Genomic DNA, 12,216 nt, shown 5'->3' on the forward strand with positions numbered 1-12,216 from the left:
ATTTTTAGACTCTCGGAAATCCAGTTCTATATATACATTTGTGTATGCAGATAATACGAGAGGCAGCTGATGCAGAGAGATTAGACATATGAAATTCTGTAATCTGAGCATCTCATTTCTAAGATAAAAATGCGTCTGGCCTGAAAGGCGAAGTGGCGTGATACAGAGGTGTAGCTCAACGCTATGAAATAAGTGCAACGCATTGGTTCTATGCAGATCCCCGCTCCCGAGCCATAATACAATCTCATGACACATTGTTGCCGGAGGGTTATGCTGGTTTTACGCACTTGTGAGGAGAAGATTAAAAGCAGGATAAAAGGACAAAGATGAATGACGTCAAAAGTAATGTGCCTCTATTTTATAAGAAAGGGAAGAGAATATAAAATACATAAAATACAATGAAGGAGAAAAAAAAATCTGCAATGCAAATGGACATCTAAGTAGATTATGTAAAGTGTGATAGGTCTAATGAAAGTCTTAAAGGAGGTATTCACATCTTGGAATTCTATGTAATATTGGTACAACATGACATTCTGATTGGTGGTGGCGCGACAGCAGGGACCACACTGACCAGGACAGCAAATGGACTGAGGTACCCAGGAGCGCCGCTCTGCAGGCAACATCAGTAAAACAACAGCAGTGCTTAACTATGCTGCATCTTCATTGTCAGGATCATGGGGGCCCTAACAGTATTACTGCTCTCTAGGGAATGGATAGGCTGCATTGTAATATTACGGCTCTCTAGGGAATGGATAGGCTGCATTGTAATATTACTGCTCTCTAGGGAATGGATAGGCTGCATTGTAATATTACTGCTCTCTAGGGAATGGATAGGCTGCATTGTAATATTACTGCTCTCTCGGGAATGGAGAGGCTGCATTGTAATATTACTGCTCTCTAGGGAATGGATAGGCTACATTGTGATATTACTGCTCTCTAGGGAATGGATAGGCTACATTGTAATATTACTGCTCTCTAGGGAATTGATAGGCTGCATTGTAATATTACTGCTCTCTAGTGAATGGATAGGCTACATTGTGATAGTACTGCTCTCTAGGGAATGGATAGGCTACATTGTAATATTACTGCTCTCTAGGGAATGGATAGGCTGCATTGTAATATTACTGCTCTCTAGGGAATGGAGAGGCTGCATTGTAATATTACTGCTCTCTAGGGAATGGATAGGCTACATTGTAATATTCCTGCTCTCTAGGGAATGGATAGGCTACATTGTAATATTACTGCTCACTAGGGAATAAATAGGCTGCATTGTAATATTACTGCTCTCTAGGGAATGGATAGGCTACATTATAATATTACTGCTCTCTAGGGAATGGATAGGCTGCATTGTAATATTACTGCTCTCTCGGGAATGGAGAGGCTGCATTGTAATATTACTGCTCTCTAGGGAATGGATAGGCTGCATTGTAATATTGCTGCTCTCTAGGGAATGGATAGGCTGCATTTTAATATTACTGCTCTCTAGTGAATGGATAGGCTGCATTGTAATATAACTGCTCTCTAGGGAATGGATAGGCTGCATTGTAATATTACTGCTCTCTAGGGAATGGATAGGCTACATTGTAATATTACTGCTCTCTAGTGAATGGATAGGCTACATTGTGATATTACTGCTCTCTAGGGAATAAATAGGCTGAATTGTAATATTACTGCTCTCTAGGGAATGGATAGGCTGCATTGTAATATTACTGCTCTCCAGGGAATGGATAGGCTGCATTGTAATATTACTGCTCTCTAGTGAATGGATAGGCTACATTGTGATATTACTGCTCTCTAGGGAATGGATAGGCTACATTGTAATATTACTGCTCTCTAGTGAATGGATAGGCTGCATTTTAATATTACTGCTCTCTAGGGAATGGATAGGCTGCATTGTAATATTACTGCTCTCTAGTGAATGGATAGGCTACATTGTAATATTACTGCTCTCCAGGGAATGGATAGGCTGCATTGTAATATTACTGCTCTCTAGGGAATTGATAGGCTGCATTGTCAATGATGTCACTTCCTTATAATGAATGGATAGGCTGTATTGTCAGTGGTGTCAATTCCTTTATAAGGAATGGAAAAGCTACATTGTCAGTGATGTCACTTCCTTATAATGAATGGATAGGCTGTATTGTCAGTGATGTCACTTCCTTATAATGAATGGAAAGGCTACATTGTCAGTGACGTCACTTCCTTTATAATGAATGGATAGGCTGCATTGTCAATGATGTCACTTCCTTATAATGAATGGATAGGCTGTATTGTCAGTGGTGTCAATTCCTTTATAATGAATGGATAGGCTGCATTGTCAATGATGTCACTTCCTTTATAATGAATGGATAGGCTGTATTGTCAGTGATGTCACTTCCTTTATAATGAATGGATAGGCTGTATTGTCAATGATGTCACTTTCTTTATAATGAATGGATAGGCTGTATTGTCAGGGATGTCACTTCCTTTATAATGAATGGATAGGCTGAATTGTCAATGATGTCACTTCTTTTATAATGAATGGATAGGCTGTATTGTCAGTGATGTCAATTCCTTATAATGAATGGAAAGGCTACATTGTCAGTGACGTCACTTCCTTTATAATGAATGGATAGGCTGTATTGTCAGGGATGTCACTTCCTTTATAATGAATGGATAGGCTGTATTGTCAGTGATGTCACTTCCTTTATAATGAATGGATAGGCTGTATTGTCGGTGATGTCACTTCCTTTATAATGAATGGATAGGCTGTATTGTCAGTCATGTCACTTCCTTTATAATGAATGTAAATTCTACATTGTGAGTGATGTCACTTCCTTTATAATGTATTGTCAGTGATGTCACTTCCTTTATAATGAATGGATAGGCTGTATTGTCAGTGATGTCACTCCCTTTATAATGAATGGATAGGCTGTATTGTCAGTGATGTCACTCCCTTTATAATGAATGGATAGGCTGTATTGTCAGTGATGTCACTTCCTATATAATGAATGGATAGGCTGTATTGTCAGTGATGTCACTTCCTTATAATGAATGGAAAGGCTACATTGTCAGTGACGTCACTTCCTTTATAATGAATGGATAGGCTGCATTGTCAATGATGTCACTTCCTTATAATGAATGGATAGGCTGTATTGTCAGTGGTGTCAATTCCTTTATAATGAATGGATAGGCTGCATTGTCAATGATGTCACTTCCTTTATAATGAATGGATAGGCTGTATTGTCAGTGATGTCACTTCCTTTATAATGAATGGATAGGCTGTATTGTCAATGATGTCACTTTCTTTATAATGAATGGATAGGCTGTATTGTCAGGGATGTCACTTCCTTTATAATGAATGGATAGGCTGAATTGTCAATGATGTCACTTCTTTTATAATGAATGGATAGGCTGTATTGTCAGTGATGTCAATTCCTTATAATGAATGGAAAGGCTACATTGTCAGTGACGTCACTTCCTTTATAATGAATGGATAGGCTGTATTGTCAGGGATGTCACTTCCTTTATAATGAATGGATAGGCTGTATTGTCAGGGATGTCACTTCCTTTATAATGAATGGATAGGCTGTATTGTCAGTGATGTCACTTCCTTTATAATGAATGGATAGGCTGTATTGTCGGTGATGTCACTTCCTTTATAATGAATGGATAGGCTGTATTGTCAGTCATGTCACTTCCTTTATAATGAATGTAAATTCTACATTGTGAGTGATGTCACTTCCTTTATAATGTATTGTCAGTGATGTCACTTCCTTTATAATGAATGGATAGGCTGTATTGTCAGTGATGTCACTTCCTTTATAATGAATGGATAGGCTGTATTGTCAGTGATGTCACTTCCTTTATAATGAATGGATAGGCTGTATTGTCAGTGATGTCACTCCCTTTATAATGAATGGATAGGCTGTATTGTCAGTGATGTCACTCCCTTTATAATGAATGGATAGGCTGTATTGTCAGTGATGTCACTTCCTATATAATGAATGGATAGGCTGTATTGTCAGTGATGTCACTTCCTATATAATGAATGGATAGGCTGTATTGTCAGTGATGTCACTTCCTTTATAATGAATGGATAGGCTGTATTGTCAGTGATGTCACTTCCTTTATAATGAATGGATAGGCTGTATTGTCAGTGATGTCACTTCCTTTATAATGAATGGATAGGCTGTATTGTCAGTGATGTCACTTCCTTTATAATGAATGGATAGGCTGCAGTATGGGCTGTATACTCTGTAGCGGATACAATACACGCGCTGGACTTCTATGCAGGCGTTTGACTGTCTGGATATATAACACAAACAAAATGCATTAACTTAAAACCTCTATTTACTTAACAACGAGCCGGGGAGACCACTGAGCAGCTTGAATTTTTCCAATTTCTGTGCCGCATCAAAAACTCCATTAACCTCTTTAAAAAGTCAGTTAACACTTTCAGTCAGCCTGAAACCAGACAGCTGCGCCCGATCCCAGCAAACCTGCAGCTTCCATTCTGTGCGGCCACTGAACCATCTACACAATAGTTTAACTGGATATTTATAGCAACTTTCCTGAGCTGGAACCAGAAACAAAACAAAAGTAGGGAAGAAATATCCACTAAATTCAGGAGTTTAAAAGAGCAACAAAAAGACTTAAAGGGGTACTCCACTGGAAAACATTTTTTCTTTTAAATCACCTAGTGATCACCCTTCCAGTACTTATCAGCTGCTGTATGTTCCAGGGGAAGTTCTTTTCTTTCAGAATTTCCTTTCTGTCTGACCACAGTGCTCTCTGCTGACACCTCAGTCCATTTTAGGAACTGTAGGAGCAAATCCCCATAGCAAACCTATACTGCTCTGGACAGTTCCTAAAATAGGAACAGCAGAGGTATCAGCAGAGAGCACTGTGGTCAGACAGAAAGGAAATTCAAAAAGAAAAGAACTTCCTGTGGAACATATAGCAGCTGATAAGTACTGGAAGGATTAAGATCTTTAAATAAAAGTAATTTACAATTCTGTTTAACTTTCTGACACCAGTTGATTAAAAAAAATAAAAAAGGTTTCCAGGGGAGTACCCCTTTAACGACTCAGGGCTTTTCAGTTTTTGCACTTTCGTTTTTTTGCTCCTTACCTTTTAAAAATCATAACCCTTTTAATTTTCCACCTAAAAATCCATATTATGGCTTATTTTTTGTGTCACTAATTCTACTTTGCAGTGACATCAGTCATTTTACCCAAAAACTCAAGGCGAAACGGGAAAAAAAATCATTGCGCGACAAAATCGAAGAAAAAATGCCATTTTGTAACTTTTGGGGGCTTCGGTTTCTACGCAGTGCATATTTCGGTAAAAATGACACCTTATCATTATTCTGTAGGTCCATACAGTTAAAATGATTCCCTACTTATATAGGTTTGATTTTGTCGCACTTCTGGAAAAAATCATAACTACATGCAGGAAAATGTAAACGTTTAAAAATGTCATCTTCTGACCCCTATAACTTTTTTATTTTTCCACGTACAGGGCAATATGAGGACTCATTGTTTCCGCCATGATCTGAAGTTTTTATCAGTATGATTTTTGTTTTGATCGGACTTTTTGATAACTTTTTATTCATTTTTTAATGGTATAAAAAGTGACCAAAAATACGCTTTTTTTGACTTTGGAATTTTTTTGCACGTACGTGCATTGACCGTACGGTTTAATTAATTATATTTTTTTATAGTTCGGACATTTGCGCACGCGGCGATACCATATATGTTTATTTATTTTTTTTACACAGTTTTTTTTATGGGAAAAGGGGGGTGATTCAAACTTTTATTAGGGAAGGGGTTAAATGACCTTTAGTAACACTTTTTTTTACTTTTTTTTTTGCAGTGTTATAGGTCCCATAGGGACCTATAACACTGCACACACTGATCATTGTTATCCCATAGGGACCTATAACACTGCACACACTGATCATTGTTATCCCATAGGGACCTATAAAACTGCACACACTGATCTCTCATGCTGATCATTGTTATCCCGTAGGGACATATAACACTGCACACACTGATCTCTTATACTGATCATTGTTATCCCATAGGGACCTATAACACTGCACACACTGATCTCCTATGCTGATCACTGGCGTCTATTAACACGCCTGTGATCAGTGTTATCGGCGCTTGACTGCTCCTGCCTGGATCTCAGGCACGGAGCAGTCATTCGAAGATCGGACAGCGAGGAGGCAGGTAAGGGCCCTCCCAGTGTCCTGTAAGCTGTCCGGAACGCCGCGATTTCACTGCGGCGGTCCCGAACAGCCCGACTGACTAGCCGGGATAGTTTCACTTTCACTTTAGAAGCGGCGATTAGCTTTGACCGCCGCTTCTAAAGGGTTAATACCACACATCGCAGCGATCGGCGATGTGTGGTATTAGCCGCGGGTCCCGGCCGTTGATGAGTGGCGGGACTGACGCGATATGATGCGGGATCGCGGCGCGATCCCGATTCATATCGCGGGAGCCGGCACAGGACGTAAATATACGTCCTGCGTCGTTAAGGGGTTAAGGGAGTATTCCATGATTTGTTTTATTTGACTGTGCTACAGGGGCTGTAAAGTGAGTGTAGTTTATAATATTGTGTCTGTACCTGTGTTTGATGGTGATCTCGCAATTCTTATGTGATCTTTGTCCCAATGTTTATTTTTAGCAGCATACAAAATGAGTGTTGTCTCAGCTTTTCCCAGGTTGCAGTGCGGTCCGAGACATTACATCACTAGTCAGGTGTTTAGAAGGATTGCGTCTGTGCTTCAATGAGTGGAGCAACTACTGCATGGGAGGGAGATCATTCTTCACAGGGCTGCAGGGAATTGTAGTTTCAAGCACAGCACAGCATGGAAGGGAGCTCAGTCGTGCTGCAATAGGTTGAGTGATGTATGGGAGGGGGAAAAGTGACCTCACACTTACAAACAAGGGATTCTGGGACTTGTAGTTAGAGGAAGTTGAACTCCAACAGGAAATAGACATTTCACAAAAAAAGAAAGCAGCAGCATTATAACAGACTCAGAATACATGCATTAAAGGGGTTCTCCACCATAAGGTGATTTTAGTATGTACTTGGCAGACAGTAATGGACATGCTTAGGAAGGATCTGCGCTTGTCTTGGGGTTAAATGGCTATGTTGTGAGATTACCATAACACTGTGGCTAGCTTTTTGTGGACTTGTATTTCCTGTTTGACTTATGTATTTTTGACTACAAATCCCAGAATGCCATTTTCCTCCCTCCCACACATCAGCCACCCCACCCATTGAAACAAAAGACCTGTGGTTTTCAATCAGGGTGCCTACAGCTGTTGCATTAGTTGCAGATTGATCCCTCCACCCATTGAAGCAGACAGTCTCCCTGTCATCAGCTGACTAGTGAGTCAGGTCTCGGCCGCATTGCAAGCTGGGAAAAATCCGAGACAACAGTCATTTTGTATGATGGTAAAAATAAATATTGGGGTGAAAATCACAGAAGAATTGTGAGAAAACCATCACACAGGTACAGACACTATATTACGAACTACACTGACTTTACAGCCCCTGTAGCATAGTCAAAAAATAATAATTCCTGGAATACCCCCTTAAGGCCCTAAACATGTCCAATTTTTCTCTGGCAGGTAAGTACTATAGTCACCTTATGTTGGATAACCCTTTAAGGGGGTTGTAATGCTATAGACGAGACCTCTTATTACCCTCAGCTAGGACATGGGATGCTAATTGAGTAACCATGACTGGGATGTGTCATAAGGCTGGTCATACATTAAAAGGGTATTCCACTTCTAAAATTAGGGCTACATTTAAGCAGCACAATATCCAAAGGGTACCTCCAAAAATTCACATAAAAATCTTAGTACTTCAATGTGGGGCAGAATAAGATAAAACTAAAACTACTGTAGCCCTTTACTTCCTCTCTGCTGATGTCCGATGCAGCCAAAAAAAAAAAAAAAAGAAGAAAAAGTGGTGGATGAATAGTTAGAAAGATAGATCAGTCTAAGATAACTTGATTATCTTACATAAACCAAAAATGACATGTTGTTTTGTGCCTATAAGGGATATTTTCTAATAAAGTCCTAAGATTACAGCAGCATCAGCACTGATTTGAGCAAACAATCTCTATGCTGTGTTAATATGATCACAAGAACAAACTATTACTGGGCAGGCTGCAAATTTCATGCATTTTAATATGGGACAGAATTTGATAAGACTAAAATAACTGCAGCACTTTACTTCCTCCCTGCTGATGCGAGCTGCAAAAGTAGGATTGAGGGATGGATGAATGGTTAGGGAGATAGGTCAGTCTAAAATAACTAGATTATCATACATAAACTGGAAATTACATGTTGGTTTGTGCCTATAGAGGGTAAAGTTCTGTGATTATAGCAGCATCAGCACAGATTTTAGTTGCTAATCTCTATGCTGTGTGCATTAGGAGTACTGTAAAGTTTTCCTTTTTCACTAGACGTACGCTTTAGTCTATGTTCACATTGTCAGAAAAAAAATCAGTGTGGAATAAGAACTTATATGACTAGATCACATAATAGATTATACTCACTGAATGAGTCCAAGAATGAATTACTTGTAGATACCTGACATTATTTTCTTTTGAAAATCTGCATAGGCAAATCTTACAGATGTGCACTAAGTGCAAAGTCCTCTCCATTGACCCCTCCCAGGACAGACACCATGTGAAGTGGCACAGTCAATGCCCGATCATGATGGAGAGCACCATTGGGCTGGGATTCGGCACATGGTGGGATTGTACTCGGCAGTCAACAAAGTGCTGTACTAACTGTTGGGAATTGAAGTCGTAGAGCGGCACGCACCAGGAAGAAGGGGACAAGAAATGCATAGGGAATATTGATGCACATGGGCATTGGTCAAATAAAGACTATCAAAGCGGAAACGGTGACACCAGGAAGACAACCCTAAAACATTTGGAGATAACTTAAAGGTGTATTGCATTCCCTATATAGAGGCTTCGAGGGGGCAGAGCAAGAGACAGGGATGCAAAGGACATCAGCCAAGTCATGCTCCGCCCCTAAGGCCCTGCAACGGGCATTATCGAGTTCATTTGTTTTGCCTGGAGTCTGCAAAAATAAAGTGTTCAGAGTAATGCATTTCCACTTTAATACATGTAAATGTTTGTGTTTGACTTGTCTATTTGCTGTACGCATTTTCACGGCCCGGAGGGATCCTGCTCAATTTTCTTACATTTAACACTTGTTACAAAAGAAAAAAAAAAAAAAAAGAAAAAGAAAAAGCCAACACATTACGGCTCATTGAACAGCTTGACAAAATTTACATCTCAAAGCAAACAGCGAAGGTGCGAGAGGTGTGTAATAACACCGGATAACAGAATGCTAGCGATACAAATGATAGATTATGTGAAAAGACCTTTGGCTACAGGGCGGCTCATCATGGTGGCCGTCAGGGCCGGACAGGGGCATTCTGTTTAATGTGGAAAGTTCTAGAGAGAAAACTGTTCCACAGAAAAACCTTCTTCGGTGTAAGACTCTTACATTGTATTGAGTCTATAAAATGGGGTAAGAGACTTCGGAAGGGTAGGGATCCACGGCAACAGTACAATGCTCAAACAATAAAGGGAACACTAAGATAAGACATCCTAGATCTGAATGAACTAATCGTATGAAATACTTTCCTCTTTACATAGTTGAATGCGCTGACAACAAAATCACACAAAAATTATCAATGGAAATCAAATGTATGAACCCCTGGAGGTCTGGATATGGAGTCACACTCAAAATCACAGTGGAAAACCCCACTACAAGCTAATCCAACTTTATGTAATGTCCTTAATACAAGTCACAATGAGGCTCAGTAGTGTGTGTGGCCTCCACGTGCCCGTATGACCTCCATACAACACCTGGGCATGATCCTGATGAGGTGGAGGATGGTCTCCTGAGGGATGTCCTCCAAGACCTGGACTATAAATATATATATATATATATATATATACACACACACATGGACTGTTAACCTTTATACAAAATATCCTAACAATGAAAAAGACATCCATAAAATGTCCAATACAGTGACACAATGGTGGATCACCTATTTAAGGAAAAACATGTATAAACGGCCACACTCGCACCGAGGAGGAGCTTGGCCATAGAGTGCACTTATGCAAACCTAGAATATCTAGTATAAGAAAGTCTCCCGTATTGAACAGATTCATATTTAGGATTAGTTCAGCATTTTTATTCCAGGGAAGCAGTCAGCCACCGAGATACATTCAGAACAATGATATATTAGACCCAGTGAACAGGATCTGCAAACTCTGCTAATCTGCCATCCATTTTTAATGGAGTTGTCTATTACCAAGATTTTTATGAACGCTTAAATTAATATTTTACTTTTTCCAAGAGAAGAGAAATGTCCTTATATTTTATAAGCCACAAAAAAAAAAAAAAATCCTCCTTTCCAATGAACAAAATGACATCTAACACTCCGCTCCCTCTCTTTATTCCTAATAAGTTCTGTTTAAAGGGGAACTCCACTGCCCCAGGGTTTGGGGAACATTTTGTTCTGAACATTGATTGCGTGACATCATGCCACGCCCCTCAATGCAAGTCTATGGGAGGGGGCGTGGCAGCTGTTGAAGGACAGTGGCAAAGGTAATCGGGGGGGATTGTGCTTATCAGTGGTGCCGGCCCATGCTAAGAAGGCAATTTTTTAAAAGAACAATCCGAATCCCCTGCAAGTGGCTGGAGATTCAGAATTTTCAACCCCCCCCCCACCACCAGCACCCTTTAGTAGCTGCCTAAGCTGCCTAATGGTAGCGCTGACCCTGGCTAGACATGCCTCTACCTGCGCACTCAATGACATTTTGACCACTTGACAAACTTTAGGAGGGGGCGCATTATTGGATTAGAGAAGCAGAATGGTCATTACAACAAACTGATCGCCATCTAGGCCAAGCTGTAAGGTGTTGGCAGCAGTAATTACATGAAGGAAAACTGGCTCCAGATGGCCCAGATAGTCCCCCCAGTAGATCGTAGATTCGTTGTCCGCCATCAAGACACAGGTGGCACCTTCTTTACACTTCCTGTCTCTACCTTGCCCATTAAAAAGGGGTACTCGGCTGCCCCAGCGTTCGGAACATTTTGTACCGAAAGCTTGGAGGGGTTAGCAGGTGTCGTGCCCAATACAAGTCTATGGGAGGGCGCGTGATGGCCGCCATGCCCCCTTAATGCAAGTCTATGGGAGTGGGCTTGGTGGCCATCACGCGCCATAGACTTGGATGGCGCGCCATAGGCTTGGATTGGATTGTGATGTCATGAGGGGCGTGGTCATAATGTCACGACCCCCGCTGCCGCACCCAGCGTTCTAAATGAACACCGGGTGCTGAACAGAGATTGCAGAGGTAACAGCATCGGGCCCCACGTGATCAGACATCGTATCCTCTATACTTTGGATAGGGGATAAGATGTCTAGGGGCAGGGTACCCCTTTAAGTGTCCTATCATTGACAGCAGCTACTCTCGCCTCCAAAAGCAGTGATGTCGTCAACTAGAAACATTTTTTCTGACAAATCCAGGTCCTGCTCCATATGCTGCCTACAGACTGGACATGATATGCTGTGACTTGTAGTTGCACAACAGCCATAAGGTGCTGCATTTGGTCCATACGTTATCTCCACAATGATGTAGAGAACCATTAAACATTAAGGGATCTCGACTGTTTGCAGACATCGTCTGGGATCGATACTGAAAAATATACACGGAGCAAAGTACACAACATTACCGCGTCCCCGGAGGATCGTTAAACCATTTACAAGAAACATCCGTTCATCGGACTAAATGGAAATTCAAATATTTTCCTAAAGCGACAAAGAAGAAAATATCAGCGAAGGCAGAGCAAATACGGCTGTCACCGGAGCCATTTGTCGTATCGGGGAAAATGGCTGTAATTCTGAGGTATATTCACGGCGTCATTGCGCTAATCTGCTGATAACAGGTTTCTAAAGGGAAAAAAGGATGGAATAATTCAGGAGCCGAGCGCCCGAACACATCACAGGGAGAAGAACATGTTGTGACTGCGCAGAACAACCACACGGCAGATGGTGAGGAGGAAAAGAGGCAAATAATGGAAGATCTGTCTGATATCATCTATGGCAGGAGATATGAGAGAGAACAGTGGTTCTCCAGACTGTGGGACATCCAGATGTGGCAAAACTACAACTCCCAGC

At 40.9% G+C, this 12,216-nt stretch overlaps 1 protein-coding gene across 1 annotated transcript in view; it reads right to left on the minus strand.

The window, feature by feature from the left end:
- The window catches only part of TRAPPC9 (trafficking protein particle complex subunit 9), a 602,485-nt gene that overhangs the window by 69,053 nt on the left and 521,216 nt on the right, over positions 1-12,216 (minus strand). The gene's annotated exons all lie outside the window — the stretch shown is intronic.

This window comes from Hyla sarda, chromosome 5 (assembly GCF_029499605.1).
Source record: "Hyla sarda isolate aHylSar1 chromosome 5, aHylSar1.hap1, whole genome shotgun sequence".
Classification (NCBI taxonomy): domain Eukaryota; kingdom Metazoa; phylum Chordata; class Amphibia; order Anura; family Hylidae; genus Hyla; species Hyla sarda.